General features: G+C 39.5%; 1 non-coding gene across 1 annotated transcript; it reads right to left on the bottom strand.

Annotated features, from left to right (window-relative positions):
- Positions 1-1,432: 1,432 nt before the first annotated feature.
- LOC125579626 lies at positions 1,433-1,539 on the bottom strand. Its single transcript, XR_007317686.1, has one exon. It is a non-coding gene; the product is annotated as a small nucleolar RNA R71 (small nucleolar RNA).
- Positions 1,540-8,136: the final 6,597 nt, after the last annotated feature.

The raw sequence follows: 8,136 nt of genomic DNA, 5'->3' as shown, positions 1-8,136 counted from the left end.
ATCTCTTGGATTTTGATTGTTATGTTCTTGTGTTCTTGTTGATTTCTTATCTATTTCTTTACATGATTAATCTGAAATCCAATATGGGTTTAAGAGGAATCATGGAGATTAGTGAGTAATCACCTTTTGAATTCATGGGTTAGGGAGATTAAGGGTGATTAGGTTAGAGCTAGGATGTTTTAGTGTAGATCATTCATATTTCCTTGCTAGTAGAGTAATCATAATGCATCTTCTGAGTTGGCCACTCAGTTGTTGATCCTTAGGCATTTCTCACCCGAAAGGTGTTCGATGAAATGCCCGAGACAACTCTCCTAGGCTTTTAGTATACTTTGCCAAAGACATTTGTTGTTAAAGGTACTAAGATAGCTAATAGACTTGTTAGTAATGATTGCTTTCATATTATTCAACCAAAGACATTTGATGTTTGAGATATGTTAGCAAATGAGCATTCATCTAGACATAGAGCTTGCTTAGAATTGTGTCTAGGCTTAAGGTTGATAGTTTGATTGATCATCTGCCATCCTTAGTTCGATACTTGATCACCCAAGGTCTAATCCCTATACCCATGAGTTCTCTTTTCCTTTAGTCAAGAAAGTATCATTCTGTTATTGCTTTCTAGTTTTAGTCATAGTTTAAAACCCTTCTAAATCATTGGTTGCACTTAGATTAAGTGAGTACTTGCATTCTCAGTGCTTTGATATCCCTCAGAACTGGTTCGACAATCATTTATACTACAACATTTGTCTTAGGAGCCTTGAAAACTCCTAACATCAAATTGGCGCCGTTGCCAAATTCTGAGTAGATTTGAACATTGAGATTTAGTCACTTGCTTGAGACTAAGTCATTTTTATTTTCTTTTGTTACTGATTCTTTTCTTCACCTCCCTTTAATCTACAGGTGTATGAACTTGAGGAGCAGGGGTCCATCAAACCTAGTTCCAATAGCTGCAGACATCAGAGCTTTAGAGAGAGAGTGTGCTAGAAATAGAAGAGAAGAAGAGCAACAGGCTCACTTGCAGAGATTGAGTACTGATATGGGAGACATACCTCAAAACCAACAGCGAGCAGCTCGACCCATTGGCACTTACGACCGCCCCAACATTCATGGTCATAGATTGGGAATCCGAGCACCCGCTGTGGCAGCCAACAACTTTGAGATCAAATCAGGACTCCTCAACGTGATCGAGAACAACAAGTATCATGGCTTGGCTCTAGAGGATCCATTTGATCACTTGGACAGGTTCGACAGCTACTGTGGGTTGTCAAAAACCAATGGTGTGTCCGAAGATGCCTTAAAGCTCAAGCTATTCCCTTTCTCTTTGGGGGATAAGGCACGTCAGTGGGAGAAGTCTCTACCCAGTGACTCCATCACTACTTGGGATGACTGCAAGAAAGCATTCTTGGAGAAGTTCTTCTCTACTTCAAGAACTGCTAAGCTGAGAAACGAGATTTCCAGCTTTCAACAGAAGAACTTGGAAGGCTTCAGTGAAGCCTGGGAGAGATTCAAGGGCTACCAAGCTCAATGCCCACACCATGGCTTTTCTAAGGAGAGCTTGCTAAGCACATTCTACCGTGGTGCTCTTCCTAAGTACAGAGCCAGACTGGATACAGCTAGCAATGGGTTCTTCTTGGGGAGAACTGAGGAGGATGCAGAAGAACTGGTTGACAACATGGTAAAGAGTGATGCAGTCTACAGTGGAGACCACGACAGAAGCAGTAGAACTGAGGATAAGCAAACGAGGAAGGAGTTGAAAGCTCTACAGGATAAGATAGACATCCTCCTTGCTGATAAAGCTACCCAAGAGCAGCTGCACTTTGTCGGCAACCCAAGCCAAGAGACACCAGCTATTGTCCATGAAGTTGAGGGTTTGGAAGGTCAGGAAGAGCTGTGTTTCATCAACAACAATGGTAGCTGGTACAAGAAAGAACCCAACTTTCAGTACAACAACTACCAACAGAAGTCCTATTCCAACAACCAGCAGAGTGGCTATCCGCCAAGAAACAACCAGCAAGGCAGCTATCAGCCTCAGCAAAACCCCTCGTCTGGTTCCTCTGCTCCTCAAGAGAGCAGCACTGATACCTTACTGAAGCAAATCTTGGAGTCTCAGACTAGAAGTGAGAAGCAAGTTGGTTATGAGTTGAAGAACCTTCATTCCAAGATTGATGGGAGCTACAATGAGCTCAACAACAAATTCTCACACCTTGCTTCTACAGTCAGGAATTTAGAGAATCAATTTGCTTCCATGAACACTCACCAGAATCGCCAGCAAGGATCTCTACCTGGAAAGTCTGACCAAAATCCCAAGGAGGCCAAAGCTATCACCCTTAGGAGCGGTAAGCAGTTACCTCCTAGAACCCTCACCAAGGATGCTGAGAAATTAGGTGAGGGGGTTGCCATCAACATAGATGATGAAGTGGTGATTGTTGATGAGAAGATCAATGACGAGATCTTGGAGAAGATAGTGGAAGCCAAAGGTAAAGGAAAGGTTGGAGAGGAGAAGAAGACAGTAAAGGATGGTGAAGTTGTTACTCCAGCAAGTGAAAGTTCTTTTGTTCCTCCTCCCTATGAACCCAAACTTCCATTCCCTGGTAGATTCAAGAAGCAGCTGCTAGAGAAATACAAAGCTCTGTTTGAGAAGCAAATGAGTGAAGCTCAGGTTGCAATGCCCATCATCGATGCTTTCATGTTGATTCCTCAATACAACAATTTCCTGAAAGATGTTGTAGCTGCAAAGAAGAAGGAGATGGAAAGCATGATGAATCTTACCCATGAGTGCAATGCCATCATCCAGAGGCTTGATGTTCCAGAGAAATTAGAGGATCCAGGAAGCTTCACACTACCTTGTGCTCTTGGACCTATGGTATTTGAGAAAAGTCTCTGCGATTTGGGAGCTAGTGTCAGCTTGATGCCTTTGTCTGTTGCAAAGAAGCTTGGATTCACTCAGTACAAGAAGTGTAGACTCTCTCTGGTGTTAGCTGATCGTTCAGTGAAGTACCCTGTGGGCATCTTAGAGGACCTCCCTGTGAAGATTGGAAGGTATGAGATACCTACAGATTTTGTGGTGCTTGAGATGGGTGAGGAGGCTCAAGATCCATTGATTCTAGGAAGGCCATTCTTAGCTACAGCAGGAGCTATTGTTAATGTGAAGGAAGGCACGATTGATCTCCATTTGGGTAAAGAGAACATCCTCCACTTTGACATCAAGAGGAAAATGAGGAAACCAACTGTGTTCGGGCAAGCCTTCTACATTGAAGAGATGGACACCCCTGCTGATGAGCACCTTGAAGAGTTACCACCTGAGGACGACGAGGAGGGAGCATCTCCCTCTACTCATTCCCTATAGAAGGTAACCCACCACACTCCCTTGTATATACCATTTCATTTTTGCATATTAGTCTTCTTTTCGGTATCTCTCTCTCTACTTGACGACACAGAGACTGTGTCACTCAAGTTTGGGGGAGGTACCAAGTATTTGATCATGTTTGCTTTGATGTTGTTTCATTGAGTCATGCATGGCATACCTATTTGCATAGATAAAAAAAAAAAAAAAAAATCAATCATTTAGTTTGCATCATTTGCATTTTTAGGAGAGTCTAGAGCATATAGGTTGCATTCACTTGCATTGGGAGCAATGATTTGAATGCCTTGTAAAGAACACTACGTTGCACTTGACTAGCTTTTGCACCTCTCAAAAAGACTTGTATGTTTCGAGCCTTGAAAACTCTTCCTGAAACTTGTTGATTGCTGAAACTCAGTCTTTGAAGCCAACTACAACCTTATTAGAAATGAATGAACTTAATGCTTCTTGCTTAGGGTCCCTTGTGTACTGAGTCATGGCTATACACACTGGAGTTGTCACATCTTTTATGCCAATCTTTTTGACAAACTCTAGTGGTAGACCACTCCCAAAACCTTTCCTTCCTTTTAAGCTTTCATTGTTTGATGAGTGAGGCCTTCTTCGGAAAGTCTTACATGCGCATAATGTTGAGAGTATCGGGAACGACAATGCTTGATCTTCATTTTTGCTAGATTGGACACTCTTTTGTCTAGCTATAGGTGGGAGGGTGAGTGTTGTGATCATGATTTGGGAGAAATGAAAAATAAAAAGGATAGACTCTTTGTGCTTAAGTGAATTGATTTTCTGGGATAAGTAGAGAACCTCTAGCTCTAGTTTTGAAAAGTCTTGGCCCCCAACCTAAAAAAAAAAAAAATATATAAAAAAAAAAAAAAAAGAAATCGAAAAAAAAAAAAAAAAAAAAAGAAAGAAAAGGGGGCTAGCAAAGTTGTTAGGAGCTAAGAAATGTTTTGAGGTTGTAGAAAAATCTCTTGTAGATTTCAAAGAGAAGGAGTTAAAGTTCTTAGGATCTTTTGGTGAGAGATGTGAGTAGGGTTTGACATTGGGAAATGATTGTGTGATTTGTATGTTTGGGAAAAGGGTAGAACAATGGAGATTGAGCATTGTATGCATGAGTTGGTCCCTTTCTTAGATATATTATGTGCAATGTCAAGGCTACTTGTTTTGAGAGTAAACCACCTTAAAGATCATATGTTTTGAACCTCTTGAATCACTTGAATAAAAGCCTTCCCTTACCCAACCAAATGACTTGGACCAACTGACCATTTGCAAGAATTCACCTGATGTTTTGTGCTTAATGAATGTGAGAGTTGGTTGATTTGAATGTGTGGATGCTTGATGATGAGTGTAAGAACAAAAAGAGTTAAGATAGGCCTAGAGAAGCTAGAGTGTAATAAGAGAGTGTGCTAGTTGTGTTTCTTTTGGCTATGTGCTCCCACCTTCAACCTCTCTCCCTATGAGTTCTAGAAAGTTCACTTGTGGACAAGTAAAAGAACAAGTTTGGGGGAGTTGATATCTTGCATATTTGCATTGTTTTATCCATTCATCCATTAGCATTTTCATCATATAGATTAGGATTTAGCCATGTCTAGGTTGCATTTTGCATTCATTGTCCTTATTAGGTGTTGGAGTGCCACATGGAGTTCTTGGGGACATTTGGATGCATTTGGAGCTTAAAGGACGTGAAACAGGTGATCATTGGACGAGCAGAGCATGGGAGCGAGGTTCCGCAGCGACGTCATGAGGTCGCTCCAAAGCACCTCTCAGAGCGACCTAGCTAGAGCGACCCCGTGAAGTCGCTCGCCATATTCATCCCGTAGGAAGCTAGAGCGACTTGCCCAGAGCGACGCACCGAGGTCGCTCGCATCTCACACCCTTCTCGGAGCGACCTCCCAAAGCGACACCCCGAGGTCGCTCGCGTCTCTATGGCGAGACGACACGAAGCGAAGCCTGGAGCGACCTCTCAGAGCGACCTACCAAGGTCGCTCCCGATCCAGAGCGACCCGTTGGAGCGACACACCAAAGTCGCTCGCGACCTCTCGCCCGGACACACCAAAAATCGACCCTGGAGCGACTTCCCGGAGCGACACCTGCAAGTCGCTCCGCGTTATTTTGCTGCCGAAAATCATGATTTCTTAAGGCCCTTTTTGCAATTTATTTTGGACGTTTTGCACTTGGAAAAACCTATGTTTTAAACATCTTTTGTAGCCACCAGTGGCAGATTATCTTTTATCTTTTGATCTATTGAGAAAGACACAAGAACTCTCTTGAGAAGTTCATCTCTTGGATTTTGATTGTTATGTTCTTGTGTTCTTGTTGATTTCTTATCTATTTCTTTACATGATTAATCTGAAATCCAATATGGGTTTAAGAGGAATCATGGAGATTAGTGAGTAATCACCTTTTGAATTCATGGGTTAGGGAGATTAAGGGTGATTAGGTTAGAGCTAGGATGTTTTAGTGTAGATCATTCATATTTCCTTGCTAGTAGAGTAATCATAATGCATCTTCTGAGTTGGCCACTCAGTTGTTGATCCTTAGGCATTTCTCACCCGAAAGGTGTTCGATGAAATGCCCGAGACAACTCTCCTAGGCTTTTAGTATACTTTGCCAAAGACATTTGTTGTTAAAGGTACTAAGATAGCTAATAGACTTGTTAGTAATGATTGCTTTCATATTATTCAACCAAAGACATTTGATGTTTGAGATATGTTAGCAAATGAGCATTCATCTAGACATAGAGCTTGCTTAGAATTGTGTCTAGGCTTAAGGTTGATAGTTTGATTGATCATCTGCCATCCTTAGTTCGATACTTGATCACCCAAGGTCTAATCCCTATACCCATGAGTTCTCTTTTCCTTTAGTCAAGAAAGTATCATTCTGTTATTGCTTTCTAGTTTTAGTCATAGTTTAAAACCCTTCTAAATCATTGGTTGCACTTAGATTAAGTGAGTACTTGCATTCTCAGTGCTTTGATATCCCTCAGAACTGGTTCGACAATCATTTATACTACAACATTTGTCTTAGGAGCCTTGAAAACTCCTAACATCAATTATTCATTCAAATTCATTGGTAGACAACTAATATATTTATTGTTAGCCGGCTAACATATCTAATTATGTATAACAATTAAGTTATCCGTCAAATCTAGTGCAAAATATTGTAAAACTAAATATTTATATATAATCTATTATTTAACTTTTAATAAATTATTTTAGCCAGCTAATTATTATAATATCAGGACATTGCATTTTGATATAGAAATAGAAGTGGTTGTAACTCTCAAGCACATTTCAAAACCGTATTATAAGATTAGTTCACTTCGAATAAAACAAACGCAAGACAACTAATATGAGCTACAATTATTCTGCATTTCAAATGAACAAAAAACTATTATACGAACATTATATCTCATGTCCAACAAACAAAAGTCACGAAACATTTAATAAAGTATAACAATTTATTAAAATTGCTAACATATTTAATACCACAAACACCTATTGTTAAACGGCTAACAATTTTGTTTTCTCTCGATTCAGTATCACTTGGTCCGCCAAAAAGATATCCAAGAAAAATCCTTTTCCGGGGACAGCAAGAAGTTTAGTAGATGGCTTCTTCTGTTCTAATCATCATCCAATCAACCAACACAATCAACCAACAACAACAACACACAATTATTTATGTTTCATAAGGTTTGAAGCTTTTGTCTTTTGCTAGAACCAGTAGGTCGTCCTCTCATCTTCTTAACAGTAGGCAAGGTTCCCCTCCGCCGGAGCCACGATTGTCTCTACTAGATTGACTAACAGTGAAAAAAGGAGGTTCAGGAACAAAACACAGTGATGTCGTTCTTGTTCATCGTTCTTCTCCCACTTACCACGATACAGCCAGACTATTCAAAGACAAAAACAAAAACACAAAGGCACCACAATTTGGTCGGGATTCTGTAAAAAAAAAAAAGAAACAGAGGAGGAAGATAAAGAAGAAGATAAGGACCATGAGAGAGAAAAATGAAATTTTTGTTTAATCGTAATCTTACCAAAATTTTATAATATTTTTAAACTTACGGGGCACCTAATGTGACTTACAAACTCAATATATCAAAGGGCTCTAAATGTAATTTTACATACACTTTATCTACAGTAACTGCCATACTTTTACTGTATTAGGTATATTCCTAATTTCCCACTTCTTTATGGGTTTTGAGCTAATTGACTCTAAAATGTATTTGTTCGAGTGCATATTTTACTTATCTTATAATTATATTTAATTTGATATCCGAGTTTAAATACTGGCTCGAAAACATGTATTTTATACTGGTTTGGGATAAAGTACTTTTAATACTAGCTCGAAAACAATGTATGTTTGGTTGCTTACTTCCAAATAGACCAGCTGTAAATACCAGGCTAATTTCCAGTATGGAGCAATCATATTTATTTGGTTAGTAGTATTTTTCTTATCTATATTCATTCATTTTTTCTATATTAGTTTGTGAAGTTTAGGAGTACATGATAAGCTAACTTTATACAACCAAATGCGAGCTATAAAAAGTACCTTTATTAAGTGATAAAAAAAACTAGCTAACTTCTAATGATCACACATTCTAAACAAAGAAACAAAAATTAGCTAAAATTATCCAAAACTACACTGTCATTAGCTTATCAAGAGACCATTTATGAAGCACATGTCCTCCCCAACTTACCCAAATGCGCAAAAGTAATAATTACATGGGTATTATAGTCATGTCACATATAAGTGGTACGGTTACGAGACGACCAAGCGAT

This window comes from Brassica napus, chromosome A10 (genome assembly GCF_020379485.1).
Source record: "Brassica napus cultivar Da-Ae chromosome A10, Da-Ae, whole genome shotgun sequence".
In the NCBI taxonomy this organism is placed as follows: Eukaryota; Viridiplantae; Streptophyta; class Magnoliopsida; order Brassicales; family Brassicaceae; genus Brassica; species Brassica napus.
This window is presented reverse-complemented; position numbering and strand designations above follow the sequence as displayed.